At 36.1% G+C, this 16,498-nt stretch overlaps 1 pseudogene; it reads left to right on the plus strand.

Moving 5' to 3' along the window:
- The first annotated feature begins 14,708 nt into the window (after positions 1-14,708).
- Positions 14,709-15,883, plus strand: LOC150063400 (small ribosomal subunit protein eS24 pseudogene; annotated as a pseudogene).
- Positions 15,884-16,498: the final 615 nt, after the last annotated feature.

Raw genomic sequence — 16,498 nt, forward strand, 5'->3', positions numbered from 1 at the left:
TATCAAATATTCTGGACTAAATTTAAGTTTTTATAGACAATAGAATAAAGAGGCAGAATCGCTAATCCATTTGCTCAGATCAGCAAATATTTGATTCCAAATAAAGCTTGAGAATGGAAAATTACTGGCTCTACCCTCTATCACTTTGAGCTACAGCTCTACTTTTGGCACGTGTGTGTGTGTGTGTGTGTGTGTGTGTGTGTGTGTGTGTGTGTGTGACTAATTGGAGATAAGAGCTAAAGACTTCTCTGCCCACACTCGTTTCAAACCTCAGTCCTGAGATGTTTGCCTACTGACTAGCTAGGGTTATAGGCATGAGCCACTGGCTGCTGGCCCAATGAAAACACTCAAACTCAGTATGAAAGGCACTTTTCAATCCAGTTACAGGGTTTCCATCAAACATCTGCACCAACCACAAGAAATCCTTGAGATTATTCTCTTTGAGACCAAAGAAAAGATATTTGTCATCACTTCTTTTCTAAAACTACTCTTTCAGAAAATAGCATTTTATGTGGGACTTTTTTTGTGAATCTACAAATTATTTGAATGAACGACAGTTTAGTACATTTCTTAGATGCAAATATTGCTATACAAAATAAACTGCTTTTCTACCTAATGGCAACACAGCATGCAGAGTTATAGAAAAGTATTTTGTCAACAAATATTAAGCAATTACTGACAACCAAGGATTTTCTGGTAGACATAGTAAACTTTTTAACATTTAAAATTGCTGAAGACTTCAAGGCACTGAATGCTCAAAGACTAGATGATTCAATTTTATACACATTTTAATTTATCATTAAAAGTCCTGTAGTTTCTTAAGCTCGCCAAATAGTTTAGATATTAGGCTTTTGTCTCATGTGTAGCTGACAAAGATTTCGCATTCTGTAGGGTGTTCTTTTAACTTGTTAACTGTGTTTTTTGACACAGTAGTTTGTAGTTTGATGTAATCCCGTTCATCTTTTTTTTTTTTTTTTTTTTTTTTTTTTTTTTTTTTTTTGCCAGCCCTGGGGCTTGAACTCAAGGTCTGGGACACAGTCCTTGAGCTTCTTTTGCTCAAGGCTATCACTTTACCACTTGAGCCACAGCGCCACATCCTGCTTTTTCTGTGTATGTGGTACCAGAGAAATCAAACCCAGGGCTTCATGCATGCTAGGCAAGCACTCTACCGCTAAGTCACATTCCTGGCCCCTAACAATTCTTTCTTTGATTTTTTTGAACTTCTGGATCTTTACTCAGAAAGTTCCTCCCTGTGCTGAGGGTTCCCTGTGTTTCTCATATTGCTGCCGGTAATAGTTTCATGGCTTCATTTCTCCCATCGAGGTCTTTGATCCATTTTGAATGATACTGGTACAAGGTGATCGATAGGGATCCGGTTTCATGTTTTTGCATGTGGATATTCAGTTTCCCCAGCACCATTTGTAGAAAGCTGTCTTTATTCCAGCCTATATTTTTGGCTCCCTTATCAAATATTAGATGGCTATAGATCTGTGAGTTTATTTCTGGGTCTTCTGTTCCATACATTCTCAGGCCTGTTATTGTGCCAGTTCCAGCTTGTTTTCATTACTATAGCAACCTTCAAAGAATCAGCAACACAATTAATAAATGGGAAAATGAGCTAACTAGGGACTTCTTAGAAGAAGTAAACGTGGCCAACAGATGTATGCAGAAACTCTCAACATCTGTGTCCATAAAAGAAATGTAAATCAAAACAACTCTGAGATTTCATCTCACCCCATCTTGGCCATCATGAAGAAAACAACAGATGCCGGCATGGATGTAGGCAAAAAGGAACCTTATTACACTGTTGGTAGAAATGTAACTTGTTCAACACTTCTGGAAAGCAACATGGAGGTCATTCAAAAAATTAAACATAGAACTAGCCTTTAATCCAGTGATTTCACTCGAGCATTTATGCTAAAGATAACAAATTAGAATGCAGTAAAGCCACCAGCAAAACTATGTTCATTGCAGCACTATTCACCATAGCCAAGGTATGGAATCAGCTTAGATGTCCCTCAGTGTACAGAGGGATAAAGAGAAAATGGTGTGTATATACACAATTGAATTTTACTCATCCATTAGAAAGAATGATGCTGCATTATTTCCAAAGAAATGTAAGGACCTGAAATAAAATTAGGTGTGAAGTAAGCCAGATTCAGAGGGACAAAGGATGCCTGCTTTCTCTCATATGTGGAAGCTAGAATTAATTCATAAACACATAAGTAAGCACTTTAGGGTGGTATCCAAACATACATAAAGGTATTAATGAAAATATGATAGAGCTCAAACAGTGTGATCCCTTAAGAATAACTCACAGCACAGGAAACAGGTACTAGAAAAGGCAAGTGGGATTAAGGGGAGGGGCATAGATAAATGAAGGGAGGAATTGTAGAGGAGACTACAGTCATAATATCCAATGCATATTTTACCAAATCAAGAAAATTGAAGGAAGGGATAGGATTGGGAGGGATGGAAGAGAATGATGAAAGATGACATTGACCCAGATGTGTGGTGTTCATAAACTGCTCTGTTGAATGGCAACTCCTTTGTAAAACCACTTCTATGTTTAAAAAGAGACCCATGGTATTTCAGAAAAAAAATCCTTATTTTCAACACTATCATCAAAAGTTCAAATGTTTTCTTAATTTAGAAACTTTAAAATACACACAGAAAAATGGGTTAGCATACATGAAGACTCGGGTTGGATTCCTTGATATTGCATACATAGGAAAGAAAGCTGAAAGTGGAGCTGTGGCTCAAGTGGTAGAGCTCTAGCATTGAGAAAGCCCAAGGACAGTGCTCAGGCCCTGAGTTCAAGCCCCAGGACTGGCAAAAAAGAAAGAAAGAAAAAAGAAAGAAAGACAGAAAGACAGAAAGACAGAAAGAAAGAAAGAAAGAAAGGAAGGAAGGAAAAAACTTTTGTAATATAATTAGAGGCATATAAAATTCTGCACTTTGAAGCATTTGAAGAGGCTGGTAAATTATCTAAGTACATTTTTCATCCTTTCATTTTCAGTTTCTTGACTATTGAGATTAGTGTTTTTGAAACATAAATTCACTATTCCAACTAGTTACTTGTTTGGACATTTCTGAGACTGACCTATGATATTATGCAGAAATATTGAGATCACTTAGCAATTATGATAAGCTTTTAGAAATTATTATTTTTGTACAAATCAGAGGATCAACTTGTGCTGTTTTAGTAAAGAAATAATAGGGTTCATTGCTAGATACTGAAAATAGTAACCTTTTTCAGTGTTTCAAATTATTATAATACAAAAGATGAAATGAGCTATATTTTGAATAATTGTTGCTAAGCAACTTTAAGAAATAACTGTGCACAGTAATGACATTTCCAGTGAAGGCTGCCGTTCACATTAGATAACTGAAAGGAGAATTAAGTTCCAGGTTACATGAATAGTAAAAATAAAAATTACATGTAAAATGCATATCATGATGAGCTTCTAAGACAAGCTCACCCAAAAGCCATCCAACTTTAAGATATTACTAAAAGATTATGGTAAAAATATTTGAATGGACTGGATTTGGCTGGACTTGGATTTCCCGCTGTTTTAATCCTCCCCCTTACCCCCTGCTCAAAAACAGGGAAAGAGGAAGGTTTGATCTTACCTTTGCATGTATGGGAGGATGTCTTCTGACTTCAGGATAGCTTTTAGTGAGACTGATAGCTTTCAGTGAGATTCTTTATGTAATCTTTATACCTAGACACATGGTATCTTGATATTAATCCTCCTCAATCCCTCTCTTTCTTTCTCCCTCTTATCCTTGTAAGCAGCTCTATATATGCAGTCATGTTTTATTTGTGTATGTATATCAGTATATATGTTTATATATTTATATATGTATATGTATATATCTGTCTTTGGACATGGAGCCTATAAATGAGTAATAGTTGGCATACTGCTTTTCAAGCTTGATTTATCTCATTTAGTGTGATAATCTTATGATTATTTTTTCCTGCATAATTTCATTTCTGTATGGCCAGGCAAAATTTTGTGGTGAATACATATCACATTTTTTGTGATTCAACTACTCATCAGTTGTTGGGCATGGTGTCAAGTTTCACTATTGGCTATTGTTAACAGAACTGCAATAAACAGATATGCTGTTTATATGTTCTGGTGCATTAATTTACACTCCTTCAGATATATTTCCAAGAGTAGATGTAGGATTATAAAATACGTCTTTTTTTTTTGCCAGTCCTGGGCTTGAGCTCAGGGCCTAAGCACTGTCCTTGGACTTTCTCAAGGCTAGAGCTCTACCACTTGAGCCTCAGCACCACTTCTGGCTTTTTTCTATGTATGTGGTACCGAGGAATTGAACCCAGGTCTTCGTGTATGCTAGGCAAACACTCTACCACTAGGCCAAACTCCTGTGTTTTTGTTTTTATTTTTATGTGCCAGTCCTGGGGCTTGATCTTGGTGCCTGAGCAATATCTCAGAGCTTTTACATTCAAGACTAGTGCTTTACTACTTGAGCTGCACCTCTACTTCTAGTTTTTTGGAGAATAATTGAGAAAAGAGCCTGTTCACAGTGTTTTCTACGTGGGCTAAGGTTAATTCATGTTCCCCCAATTTCTGCCTCCAGAATAGCTAGTATTACAGGTGGGAGCCACTGTGCTGATTTCTATTGTGGTTGTTTTACTTGACATTCCCACCAGAAATATATTAGAGTCCCTTCTCCCTACATCCTCATCTGCATTTATTTTCTTGATGATTGCTATTTTGAAAGAGGAAGATGGAATTTTAGTGTAGTTTTAACTTACTTTTCCTTTATGGCTACACACATTGGACACTTCCCTATGTGTCTATTATTTATTTTTCTTCCCTTTTTCTCTTATATTTCTTCTTCTGAGAACTGTCTGTTCTCAACTAATGTTCATTCATCCATTGGGCCATTCTTTTTCTGTTTCAGTTTTTGAAATAAATTATATGTTCAGGTTATGAAGCCTTTATTCTTCAAATAGCTGGTGGAGATTTTCTCCCATTCAGCCTCTGATAATTGTTTCTATTGAGATCCAGAAACAGTTTTCAATTTGATGAAATAGGTCTCATCCATTTTTGCCTTTATTAGCTGGGCAATTGGAATCTTGCTCAGAAAATAATTGCCCAAGAAGAGTTCCCCTATGTTTTCCTGCAGTACTTTCAAACTTTCAGCTTTTACACAAAGGTCAGTTTCAATCTTCTGCATATCAGCATGTGTATTTTCTTTTTTTATTGTAATTAGTAAAAGGGTTACATGATATTTGCCAGATAGAAGGTACATTAATTCACATACATTGATACCCTTTCACATGTCTTGGTACCCATTTCCCTCCCCCCCACACCCCCATGTGTATTTTCTTTACAGTATGATTTCGTCTCTTCAGTTAAAAGTCAGATGGGTATAACTGGGTGTTTTTTTATTCTTGTATCTTCTTTTCTGCTCCGTTGATCATTCATTCTGTTTTGGTGCCAGTGCCATGCTCTTTTTGCTACTATGGCTCTGTACTGTAATTTGAAGTCAGGTATGATACCTTTATCTCTAGTCTTTTTATTTAGGATTACTTTTTACTATTTGAGGCCTTTTGTGTTTCCATATGAATATGAGTATTACATTTTATATTCCTATAAATAATGAGATTGAGATTTGGGTGGGTTTTTAATAAGTCTGTAGAGTGTTACTGATAGTGTAGTCATTTTCACAATATTAATTCTTCCAATTCAGGAACAGTCAAATCTTACCATCTTGTCTCTGCAATTTTTTTCTTTGACATTTTGTAGTTTTCACTGTAGAGGTCTTCCACCCCCTTGATTAAGTTAATTAATTTTGAAGTATTTCCTTTCTTTTGAGGCCTTAGACATTTCATTTCTAAAAGCTAATTTATCAAAAAGGTAGTATTACTCACAAAAAATGGGACTTCATCAACTTTAGAGGCAAAGTTAAAGCTTTTATTAGTCTTTTGTTGCAAACCAGTTCAGAGTTTACTGTATGAAATTGTTGGCTTAAACAACAAAAATTCTAATTTGCCATCCTAGGTACTACAAGTTTAAGATCAAGTTGCCAGAACCCTAATCTCATTGAATCTTAATTGCATGTGTAAAGTCTTATATCTCCAAACACAGAAATATTGGGGATTAGCCTTTGACATAAAAATCATGGAGGTAGATATATCATTCATCTCATAGTACAGTTTCAATGGGACCTGAAGGCATAATGAAAAGTCAAAATCCCTAAAGAAACCTTGAGCATAACAAAAGTTAAAAAGACAAATGAATAGTTCATTATTAATAATGTGGGCATGTAGCCAATCTGTTTGCTGTTTTGAGCTCTTTCAGGCTGGCTTAGCTTTAGTGACAAATTTGTTGTCTAAATTTTTGCTATAGGAATGGTAAGGAATTCATTTTTTGTTGCCAGTCCTGGGCTATGAACTCAAGGCTTGAGCACTGTCCTTGGGCTTTCTCCAGGCTAACGCCGTACAACTGGAGCCATAGCACCATTCCCAGCTTTTTATTCTACATATGTGGTTCTGAGGAATTGAACCTGGGTCTTCATGCATGCTAGGCAAGCACTCTTACCACTAGGTCAAACTCCCCACCCCTAGGAATTCATTTTATTATCTCAGGAACAATGTAAACTTCAGTGCGATACAGAAAGGGCAAAGGTATTAAAGCAGAAAGAAGGTTCAATTATATTAATTTAGAAGTAAAACACCCCTCACTGACAGACGATACTACTCTAACTGCAATGGTTATCAAAATATCTATAGCTTAATTGTGTTATTTTATGCATATTATGTGGAAAACACAGAAGAAATTCAAGACAAAAATCTACTTAGAAAATCCTTTTGAATATTTATCAGTGATTCTTTAATCTGTACCTCTGAGTCGTCTTCCTTTGAGGATGTGTTCTGTTTTGGAAAATAATCAAGTCTGGTGATTAACCTGGCAGTGTCCAGAGCTTGTTATGTAAAATGCTAATGACTTTGTAGGTGCAAACCAGCTCTGTTGAGCACAACACACAATTGTTAAATTCTGTTCTAGAGGTTTTATGTTTGGATTTGGCTGTCATAGTTCTTCTGGTACCACTTCAATTTTCAGCTCTCAGTTCTGCAACTAATAACTAGGTACTGATGTTAAGCTATGTAGTTCTCAAAATGACTTCCTGCTTTTTGGCCTTTTCTTCTTTGTTTTATAGCAAAGCCATCGTACAAGATACCAACAAATACTTTTATCTAAAAATGTCTGAGAACTTTTGCTTATTGAGGAAATGGAAAGAGTGTGGAAGGCCAGAAGAGACAAATCTCAGGAGAGCCCTTTGAGACCTTATCAATTTCAGGGGAAGTAATTACCAAAGAACTGTTTATTTGTTGGCCTTAGTGATATGAACATATATCACCTGAGGTCCACAGTTCTATGCCTCTTACACCAAGCAAGTACAAAAATCCAGCTGTGATGACTTCATAAAGTCAGAGGCTGCAAAAATATTTTATATTTTATGGATATGGTTCAACAATGTTTTATCACAAAAATGATCCCACTGTATACATGATGGTATCATACTTTGTAGCAGCCTGCTCCCAATGAAGTAAGGATTAAATTGGGTTATTTCAGGATTGACTAAAAGAAATTGAGCAACAGAAAATTAAAGGGCAACATTTTAAAAGATGAGTAGTGATTTCAAGATGCAGACAATGGAGGCCAGTCTATGAAAAGACATGGAGAAAAACTTATTTGCATATGGCATTCTGAAAGAATGAAGAAGCCATTCTGAAAAGATTCTTTATGCTGTATAATTCTAGCTACATTCTTCATGTGACAAATGTAGGACTAAGAAACAGGTGGATGGTTGCTGGAGCACAGAATTACACCAGTAAATCACATAGTCACTGCACCCAAAAGAAGGCCACTGGCCAGTATCAGTTCTTCTGATATGGTGCTTCTTAGAGATGCAGAATCTTAGGCCCCATATTCACATGGCATGCAGAACCCACATTAGCATCTAAACCGCCTCTCATATGGTTTCCATGCCCATTAAGAAGCATTAGCATCACAATCAGCAGAGATGTTATGAGATCAGACAGACTTGCTTTTGAATTCTGTCCTATTTCTTCCAATTTTTCTATTGTGAGTTGCTTAGCATCATAACATCTCAATTTTCTTACATATAACACAACAGAAAATGAAAATACCTATCTCAAATGGTTGGTAGGAGTAGAAGTTGATGAAAAGTAGGGATGAATGTTAAGGATTGATAATCCTAATTATGTTCATTGTAACAAAGACCTAGGAAGAACGTGAACTTCTGATATTAAACGTTTGGCTTTTTAACTACCAAAGGAAAAAGGAAGGCCAAGAAGGAAGGCAGAACTTAGCAGGGCATCAGAGAAAAGAAACAAGAACGAAGTTCCCATTCTATTAAGTGTGCTGCCACTCCTCACAGGGATTGTTCCTGTTTATTTGTGGAAGTAATTGGCATCATTCTCTTGGAGTTCTGCATAAAAACCAAATGAATCAGTCTGCTACAGATTGACACCACACAAATGAACCATTTAACTTTCACTTAGTCCAAATGACTTCCCCTAGTCAGCCATTCTATCTGAGGAAAAGAAATACAAGAAATCCTCTCCCAGTCCTGGTAGCATCAAAAGCACCACTTTACCCTAGCACTAGAACTTGATACCTGGCAGTGGTGTGTTTTGAGTCCTGTTTATCCAGAAGGTGTTTGATGGTAACATAGTTCTTTAAGATGATCAGTTTAGTGAGTAGAATTGTGCTATGGTAAACCGTACTTGATCAAACAGCTTTTTCAAGGCTCTGTCATTTTTACCATAGTTTTCTGTTCTGAGCAATGAAAGCAAATGGGTACTTTAAGGGGACTGTGTATATTTACAAGTTAAAAACTACATAGCTTATTTTCACAGTGTCTATTTAGGAAATTATTCCTTTGGATTTAATGTGGATCATAGTTTAACTGGCCATGCCAGCAATTTTTTTTAAATTTTTTATTGTCGAGATAATGTATAGAGGGGTTAAAGTTACATTCACCAGGTAGTACAGGCATTACTTCTCACACACTGATATCACTTCTCAGATTTTCATCCCTATTTCCCTCCCCCAACCCCCTCCCACACATCTTGTTTCCCCTTCCTTCCCTTTCCTATTTCAAATAAACAAATCAACATATATACAATATACACAGGTAACAAAGTCAGAGACAGTAACAATATGAGATTAACCAAAGGGAAAAGAAAGAGAAGAGAAATAGCACAGTACATTAAGAACAACAATCACACAAGATAAAGATCTTGTTTCCATATCTTAGAGATCTTTTCATTTAGTCTCATCCCATACGACCTTACGTATCTAGGTGTTGAGCTATTGTAATCCTCTGCTAGGAGAGTCCTAGTTGTGTACTAATTATTACAAAAGATGGATACCATTGAGCCTATGTTCCTTTGGGTCTGGCTTATTTCACTTAATATGATTTTGTCCAAGTCTTTCCATTTCCATACAAATGGGGGCGATGTCATTCTTTCTGTTGGGAGCATAGAATTCCATTTTGTATAATTATCACATCTTCTTCTTCCAGTTATCTACTGAGGGGCATCTGGCTTGGTTCCATATCTTTGCTATGGTAAATAGTGCTGCAATGAACATCATTGTGCTAGTGGGTTTAGTATGTCCTTGTTTCTGGACCTTTGGCTATATCCCAAGTAGTGGAATTGCTGGGTCATATGGGAGCTCTATGTTTAGTCTTTTGAGGAACTGCCATACTGCTTGCCATAGCGGTAGAATGAGTTTACACTCCCACCAACAGTTCTGAATGCCAGCAAATTCTTATGGTGAGTTCCTTTCATAATACACATTAAAAACTCTTTTTCTTTTCTTTCTTTCTTTTTTTTTTTTTTTGTCAGTCATGAGGCCTGAACTCTGGGCCTGGGCGCTCTCCCTGAGCTCTTCAGTTCAAGGCTACCGCCCTACCCCCCAGAGCCACAGCTCCACTTTTGGTTTTCTAGTGGTTAATTGGAAATAAGAGTCTCACATTCTTTAGTGCCGGGGCTGGCTTTGAACTGCAATCCTCAGATCTGAGTAGCTAAGATTACAGGCCTGTGCCACTGTGCCCAGCCTACCAAAAACTCTTGTTACTCCCATTTCTATAAAATTTTTTTTTGTTCCTAAGATCTGGCTTAAATGTCACCTCAACAAAACTTTCCCCTATTACTTTGGGCACAGTTCATATGTTTTCTCTTATAGTCTTTTCTAGCTACCTGTCTTACATCATGTATCTTTCCTTGGCCCCTCCGTCCCTCCATCTCCTGCCAATTTTCCTGGGATTGTGAGTGCTAAAAATGGTGGCACCATATCATTAATCTTCGCATTCTGAATACTCTGCCTTGAGAAGCAGCAGTGGGCACCTAACAAATGGTTACTGATGAATTTAAAAAGTGATTTACTGGTAGAATCATTAATGGGTGATGCACTCATTTCCTAGGGCCACTCAATTAAGTGCCACAAACTGGTGGCTCAAACAACAGAAATTTATTCTCATATAGTTCTGGAGGCACAGAAGTCTGAAACAAGATGTCAGAAGGGCTATGCTCCCCACCTCCCAGTTCTACCTCAGTCCTCACATGGCTCTACACTGTCTCTGTGTTCATGTGGGAAAAGGGACTTGTTCCTTTTACATGCTTCAGTTAAGTGCGACTTCAGTATTTTTAAATGTTCCTTGTGCATACCTTATAAATAATTAAATACCACCTCCTTAGGGAAAGATATATGCTTGTTTTGAGTTTATTTTTAAGTCTTATTTTATTTTAGAGAAAACAAAAGACCCCCTTCTCCCTAGCCCCCAGTACCTCCTTCTGTATCTGAAGCAGAACTACAAGAGAGCTGTTCTAAGTCCTAGGTGGGCTAGAGTAATTAGTAAGAGCTAAGTATCAGGCACCACAGGAAGCCAGTATGGGACGGAACCAATACCTTGTCAGACAACATTTAAAATAGATTCAAATAAACCTGAGCTAGGAAGGCTGGCAGAATAAATCTGGATATGTACTTTTCACACATGCAGCAATTAAGTTAACTTCCACTTACTGCAATTTAAGATGAGAAAACTAGAGTTTGATTGTGTTTGGTAGCAATATTAATACTGGCTACCACAGCAGCTACTACTTATTAGGAGGTTTTTGGGTGGCAGGTATTGTATAAAATGCAAGCATATCATATCATTTACTCATTACAATATCCTTAAGATATAAATAAAGACATCATCTGTAAATTAAGGTCTCAATTATATAGCAAATAAATAACTTTACCAAGGAAATATAATTACTAAATAAAAGAATATAATATGAGTCAAGAGTCTGTATAAATCTATGCTTTAAACAGTTAGGTTAGGTGCAATATCTGATCAGGAATTCTTGGCCAGTGATGGAAACCACAAGAAGAATGTCTTTCTAGTCTAACCTTGAAAAATGCTAGCATGACATTTTATGTCATTGTTAATTATACTAATATTGCACTGTAAAAAGCTATATTTGCACAAAACAAAGAGTTGTGATAGCTAATAATCCCCCAAGGCTTCTTACTGTAGATAAATAGAAAGTTTGTTTTTTGACTTTTCAGACAAACTTTCGATCTGTCTTCTGCCAATCCTGAGCCCTCAGGCATAGGAAGAAATAGGTTTCAGTATTAATAGATCTTCAGTTTGGCTAAGCAAATATAGATGCAATGGGTTCTTTTCCCTCTCCCAATTTCCTTTCCCCTTAAAAATAATTACAGATTGGTGCTGGGTCAGACTCAGCACCAAATGAGTTAGGAAGATGATAACAAGAGAAAAATTGCTACTGAAATTATCATCCTATATGACAAAACAAAAGAATTTAAAAGAATACTTCTTTGAAAAATAAAAAAGAATGAATATCATTAAGATCCTATTATGGTAATTAAAGGTTTTGTTTGCTAAATGTAAGGACCTCCAGGATCTAGAAACAAAAACAATATAATGAGTGATTGTTGTCCTTAATGTATTATGTTATCTCTCATCTCTTTTGCTGTCCCTTGGTTATCTCATATTGTTACAATATTTCACCTTGTTATCTGTTATATTTTATATATTCTTAATGTGGTATTTGAAATAGGATAGGGAAGGGGGAAAATCAAGATGAGCAGGAGGTGGAGGGGAGGGAAATGGGGACCATCACATGAGGAAGGGTATCAATATTTGTGAAGTAATGTACCTTCTATCTGGTGAATATAATGTAACCCTTCTATTAATTACAATAAAAACATATGAAAAAATAAAATATCATTAACAAAGTAAAAAAAGATCCTATTATGGATAAAGCAACACAGAATAACATTATACAAGGTTGTAAGATTAAGGAAAAGTCACAAAAATATGACTGAACTAATTCTGGTACTGTACTATTTATAATTCTACTGCAACAGATTTGGAAGCATATAGGTAAAAAAACATTTGCTAAGAAATAAACTAGCATAACTATTCCAACTACCATAACTGACATAGCTAGCATAGCCATTCCAAAAATAAACTTACAATTTGAGGAAATCAGCCACAATGTAAGAAAATAAAGAGTAAATATTACTCCCGAAAAAGCATAGAACCTGATGCTTTCAGAAACAGCTAATTATAATTCTATTCAAGCTACTCCAGAAAATTGAACATTTCAATTTATTATGAGATCACATAATAGCAAAAACTAATAAAATTATTGCATAAAAGAAAACTGTAGGACTAGCCATGTTCCATAAGTAGTAGACTTGCATATCAAGCATGAGGCTTTGAATTCAATTCCCTGTAACACACACTCACAAGGAAAACTGTAGACAAATGCCATTCATAAAACTGATAGGCACATGATAATTATTTTATAAGAACATGGTAATTTTCATTCTGTCTGCCCAGATACCCATTGTGCCTCCTTCTGATAATGTATAGAACTTTGAGGATATATGGTAATTTACTCTCTTTCCTGTCTCTGCAATAGAATATCTGAGACTGGCTCATCTACAAGTGGAAAAGGTTTACTGCAAGCCTAGGAAATCTAAAAGCATTTGACCGGTATAAAAGCATTTGACCGGTATTGTACCTCATACCCAATATAAGAGAAGCCCCTTATAGTGGAAAGTAGAAGCAAACATATAAAATACACCAAGTGTGAGAGTGGGCTCACTTTCTTATAGCTTATAATTCATCCTGTTTTCTTAGGAGAAGAAGGAAAGGGTTAATCTATTCATGAGTGCTTTACTACCTTGACCCAATACTCTACCTCCCAATACTGTCACACTAGAGATTATCATGAACTGTCATGGGGATAAATCAAATGCAAACCATAGCATATAATATACATGATTTATGATACATAGTCAAAAAGAAAGACTGACTTGGAAAATTACTGACTATGTATTTATGTATTACACAAAAATGTTTTGTAAAGTAGGAATCTTTTGACTTCATTTAAAATTGAAAGTAGAAGTATAAAACTCCTGTATGTATGTATATATGAGTACATATATACATATATATGTGTATGTATATATATTTGACATAAATAGAGAAAATGATTAAAGAGAAGACAGTTGATTTTATTTCCACATTTTTATGTAGCTAAATGGGCCACAGCACTTTGTGGAAAGGAAAGATAGATAAATGGATGTGTGTGCACATATATGTTAGGGAGGAAATATGAGGTCAGTGCCTGGTGAAAAAGGAACCCATAAGTTTACTTGGAAACCTTTATATACTGTGACACAGTATAGATTCCAATTAGAGAGTAATAAAATGAATCTGTGAAAAGGAACTATTGAGGGTAAGATGGAGAGGGAAAATGAGGGAGAATAAAGGAAGGGGTAACACTTACCAAGAAGTATTATACTCATAACCTGACATGTGGAATTGTAACCCCTTTGTACAATGAAGTATTAATAATGATTATGATAATGATGATGATAATGATAATGAAAATTTCCTCTAGGTTGGGCTGGGGGAGATGGGAGAGAATGAAGAAAGGGGTCATATTAATTAAGATGTTTGTAAACTAATTTGTTGAATGGTAATCCCTTTGTACAACTACTTAAACATAACAAAAATATAATTCAAAAAGAAAAGGAATTATTATTCATCTCAAGATTAAATTCCTTTCCAAGATGATGTCCCTTTCTTCTGTATACTTGCTAATCCGCCTCTTATTAAATCACCAAGCAATACAAAGACATTTCTTATTGGAACAATGAGCACTCATGTTGCCAATGAGAAATCAGTAGAAGTGTTCATCATCATCTGAAATGGCACAGCAGGGATTTGGCAAGAACATTCCTCCCGGAAATTTCCAGACTTCAAAGGACATCATAGCTGCGTTTCCAGAGTCCCCAGAGTTTCTGCATTAGTTTTTCAGGCAATATGAGACAGTGTTCAAATAGAGGGCAAAGGAAAAGAGGGTTGTAAAGCATCAAAGGAAAAAGAAGGGTCCAAAATCCAGAGGCTGAGCCTGAAGGAGCATATCTACAAACAAAAAGATGCTGGTAGAGAAACAGGAGAAAAAAATCCTTAAAACTTAAGAGGGCCAAAAGAGGGAATGAATCTATCCTTGCTTCTGGACAGTACTTGCTTTTCCAACACACAACTCAGAGCTGCTCTTTCTGCCAAAAAGATTGCCATGAAAGAATGCTATATGCTGTAGACGGATGGCTTTTAGAATGTGAGTGGGAATGAAAATAAAAGAAAATGAGGGGGAGAAGCTCCTGAAATGAATAGATGGCTAAGGCACCCACCTAAGCTGAAGGCTTTCCAAAGCTCCTCGATGTTACCTAGGATTTCCAAGTTCTGTATCATTCCTATATCCCTTAGGAAGGTCTCTTTGCCAAGATAATGAATAAGAAAAAGTAAGTATTAGCAGAGAGCTTAGCTTTCTTGCAACATATTCACATACCAAAATATATATACCCTTCAGTTTATAATTTATGTGATTTATAATTGTCAAATAAATAATGATAAGGGTAGGTATGCAATATGAAAATACATAGATGAAAAAAATGAATAAATTACAACCTTGGTGAATTTCAAAAATGACATTGAAATTATGTCAGTAACTTTTTTCATTCTTATTTTGTTCCTGTCCTGATGCTTAAACACAGAGCCTAGGCACTGTTCCTGAGCTTTGTTAGCTCAAGGCTAATAATGCTCTGCCACTCGAGCCACACAGCTCCACTACCAGCTTTCTGGAAGTTTACTAGAGACTAAGAGAATTTCCTGCATGGGTTGGCTTCAAACTGTAATCCTTGGATCTCAGCCTCCTGATTCAAAGGGATTGCAGGAGTGAACTACCAGTGCCTGGCTCTTTTCAACATTTTTTGTGTCTTTTACAAAAGGAGCCAGATTTAAGGGGTATGGAGAGGAATTTCATTTATACACAGTGTAAAAGCCTGGAAAGCTAAGCTATAGCATTAACAGTTTATACTTCAGTCAGGAAAAGTATAAAAAGAAGAACAAGATGTTTTCATAGAAGTTAAAATACTAGGTCTGAAGTTCTGCCACCATCTTGAATGACACAGTAACTATCTGGACCAGGAAGTTCATGACCAACCGACTACTTCAGAGGAAGCAAATGGTTATCAATGTCCTTCACCCTGGAAAGGCAACCGTACCTAAGACAGAAGTCTGGGAAAAACTTGCCAAAATGTACAAGACCACACCCTATGTCATCTTTGTATTTGGATTCAGAACCCATATTGGTGGTGGGAAGACAACTGGCTTTGGCATGATTCATGATTCTTCAGATTATGCAAAGAAAAATGAACCCAAACACAGTCTTGCAAGACATGGTCTGTATGAAAAGAAAAAGACGTCAAGGAAACAGTGAAAGGAATGCAAAAACAGAATGAAGAAAGTCAGAGGAATTGCAAAAGCCAATGTTGGAGCTGGCAAAAAGCCAAAGAATGAAGATACAGCAATGATTTGAGCTGCAGTGATGACTGATTTTTCACAAAGGAATTAATAAACTGTAAAAACCTGAAAAAAAGTTAAAATACTAGTTATTGATGAGGAAAGAAGTTCAATTTTAAATATCATGGAACAGATGGGAGTAAAAAAAGTACAAACCAAAATACTAGTAAGATGTACAAATGATGTCTGAAGAAGCAGACATTGTACTACCCCTCACCCCCCTCCACACACACCAAACACACAACTGATGGTAAGTTGTAGCTTTCTGAGCTACAGTTCTATTTGGAAAGGCAATGGTGTTGTTCATTCAACTATGTTTCAAAATACTGTACTCAGATAGGTTCAAGTTTTGAAGAATTCTTTCATGGAAAGTTTGCAAGATAATGAAGAATGTTATCTGGCTGTAAAAACAGATTTTTTTTCCTTTTGTTCAATAATCTTCTTTGTTTACTTTAAAAAAATCCTTGCTATTTTCAATAATTATAGGTACACATGTCATTGTAGGAAATACGGAAAAATTTTCACACCAATT

The sequence above is a fragment of the Megascapheus bottae genome, chromosome 5 (genome assembly GCF_031878675.1).
Source record: "Megascapheus bottae isolate mThoBot1 chromosome 5, mThoBot2.hap1, whole genome shotgun sequence".
Classification (NCBI taxonomy): Eukaryota; Metazoa; Chordata; class Mammalia; order Rodentia; family Geomyidae; genus Megascapheus; species Megascapheus bottae.